General features: G+C 37.8%; 1 pseudogene; it reads left to right on the top strand.

The window, feature by feature from the left end:
- Positions 1-880: 880 nt before the first annotated feature.
- On the top strand, positions 881-2,066 carry LOC145718129 (heterogeneous nuclear ribonucleoprotein A1 pseudogene; annotated as a pseudogene).
- The last annotated feature ends 880 nt before the right edge of the window (positions 2,067-2,946 follow it).

Raw genomic sequence — 2,946 nt, forward strand, 5'->3', positions numbered from 1 at the left:
TGTCTAGTGCTGGAATCCTCGGAAAGAATGACATGACTCAGAGACCAAGATTCCTGAAGACCTGAAAAACAGAGGCAAGCTCTACAAAAGCCATAGATTTATGTACTCGATGCATGCAGAAACCCAGATACGGAGGGAGTTGCTGGGTGCTTTGGATTCTGAACACAATAGCAAGTGTTTCCATCTAATCAAGCTTGTTGTATATCTCAACTACCATGTCTGCCATATGTCTACAGCCAGATATGAGCATATCATTGTCTCACAAAGTTCCCAACTGTGGCGATGGTGATAAAAATAGTAATTAACCTGGCTATTACCATTTTGGTGCACCTAAGCCCTAAAATATCCTTACAGGCTAATGGAGAAAGAGAAGGAGCCAGTATTAAGTAATATAGAATTTCCTATCAACACTATTGCATGGGGACTTGAAAACGGTTTTATTTAAAAAAAAAAAAAAAAGTTTTAATGACCTTCACTGTATCTGAATTTTGTGGGTTCCATTCAACCAAATAAGAGTTCTGTTATGAATGCAGAGTACTTATTATATTGATCTAGTTGAGGTTGTTCTAACCTTGTTCTAAACTAATTGGACACTATTTTACAATCCTTTTGGAAGTTGCACCTAAGGATATAATGAGTTTAATAAAAATGGTGCAATGCACACACTTACTGATAGGGTATTTCTTTTTAAGTATGTGACATGAAAAATAGGAAATAACAGGTAACTACTAAAATAAATATGTATTATGAGTTGAGTTGGGTATGAAAATCACTTTAAGGAACAAGGCCATAATATATAATCTGGTGTCTATATTGAGTTTTAAGACATATATGGACCTTCAGAGATACGTTCATTAGATTACTCCTTTTTGCCCGTGGACGCCACCGAGTAAGCATCGTTAAAGTTTCCCCTCCCACCCCCATCATGTCTAAGTCAGAGTCTCCCAAAGAGCCTGAACAGCTGCGGAAGCTCTTCATCAGAGGTTTGAGCTTTGAAACAACCGATGAGAGTCTGAGGAGCCATTTTGAGCAATGGGGAACACTTACAGACTGTGTGGTAATGAGAGATCCAAACACCAAGGACTCCAGAGTCTTTGGGTTTGTCACGTATGCCCCTGTGGAGGAGGTGGATGCAGCCATGAATGCAAGGCCATACAAGGTGTGGCCCAAAAGAGGGCTGTCTCAAGAGAAGATTCTCAAAGACCTGGTGCCCACTTAACTATGAAAAATATTTTTGTTGGTGGCATTAAAGAAGACACTGAAGTACACCACCTAAGAGGTTATTTGGAACAGTATGTGAAAATTGAAGTGATTGAGATCATGACTGACCGAGGCAGTGGCAAAAAGAGAGGTTTTGCTTTTGTAACATTTGATGACCAAGACTCTGTAGACAAGATTGTCATTCAAAAATACCACACTGTGAATGGCCACAACTGTGAAGTAAGGAAAGCCCTATCTAAGCAAGAGATGGCTAGTGCTTCATCCAGCCAAAGAGCTCGAAGTGGTTCTGGAAACTTTGGTGGTGGTCGTGGAGGTGGTTTTGGTGGGAATAACTTTGGTCGTGGAGGAAGCTATAATGATTTTGGCAATTACAACAATCAATCCTCAAATTTTGGATCCCTGAAAGGAGGAAATTTTGGAGGCAGAAGCTCCGGCCCCTATGGTGGTGGAGGCCAATACTTTGCCAAACCACGAAACCAAGGTGGCTATGGTGGTTCCTGCAGCAGCAGGAGCTACAGCAGTGACAAGAGGTTTTAATTACTGCCAGGAAACAAAGCTTAGCAGGAGAGGAGAGCCAGAGAAGTGACAGGGAAGCTACAGGTTACAACAGATTTGTGAACTCGGCCAAGCACAGTGGGGGCAGGGCCTAGCTGCTACAAAGAAGACATGTTTTAGACAATACTCATGTGTATGGGCAAAAAACTCGAGGACGGTATTTGTGACTAATTGTATAACAGGTTATTTTAGTTTCTGTTCTGCGGAAAGTGTAAAGCATTCCAACAAATGGTTTTAATGTAGATTATTTTTTTTTTTGTACCCATGCTGTTGATTGCTAAATGTAATAGTCTGATCATGATGCTGAATAAATGTGTCTTTTAAAAAAAGAGAGAGAGAGATGGACCTTCAAATATAAAATTAACAGATAAACTATATTTTGCAGTAAGTTTTGCGAAACTTCAATAATCCAAGTCATACTAGAAAATGTAGAAAAATGCCCTCCGGAAATCTTCAAATAGTTATAACGATTGAGAACTTTCACTCTATTTGCACACATCATTTATCATATTTCTACACATCCATTCTAAGAAGAATATTAAGAAAAAAAGTTTTCCCAACTAATCCTTTTGTCATCACACCATCATACATAATATACTGTTTCCCCTGCTTGGAATCAAGAATTCTGGGGTCTGTTCCCCTAAAGCCTACCTAAAATATTCTTTTGCTAAAAAAATAATAATAGTCTTTTTTAAATGCAAAATCCAGCAACCTGTGGCCTAGCAGAAAAAAGAAAATATTTTTATTTGTTCTTCTCACATTACTATCTCTATACACTACACCACTCCCTCATGTGTCTCTCCAATCACCAATTTCTTCATGTGTATCTCTCAGACTAAAATATAAAGCTATAGGTTCTCTGATGTACCCCACACTCTGGAATATCTTAATGACAATCTGCCATTGAAGAACTTTCCACAGAATAAAACTTTTTGTACCTTATCTTCTTGTCATTTGTATTAATGCAGTTAGTTTTAACATAAAAGTAAAGTGGTTTGGTTTCTCAGTCAAGAAGGTATATTTTTAAAAGCTTCCTTTTTCTGTATAAACCCAGAAATGATAAATAATTTTAAAAAAAGGTCTTTAGATTTTTTTTTAAATACCTGCCTCTGCTTGAAAGGAAAAAAGAAAAACTCTATAGTTTAAAAAGAGCAATATCTCTCCTTAAAA

Source organism: Leptonychotes weddellii, unplaced genomic scaffold (genome assembly GCF_054177405.1).
Source record: "Leptonychotes weddellii isolate Sample4059 unplaced genomic scaffold, ASM5417740v2 HiC_scaffold_11065, whole genome shotgun sequence".
Classification (NCBI taxonomy): Eukaryota; Metazoa; Chordata; class Mammalia; order Carnivora; family Phocidae; genus Leptonychotes; species Leptonychotes weddellii.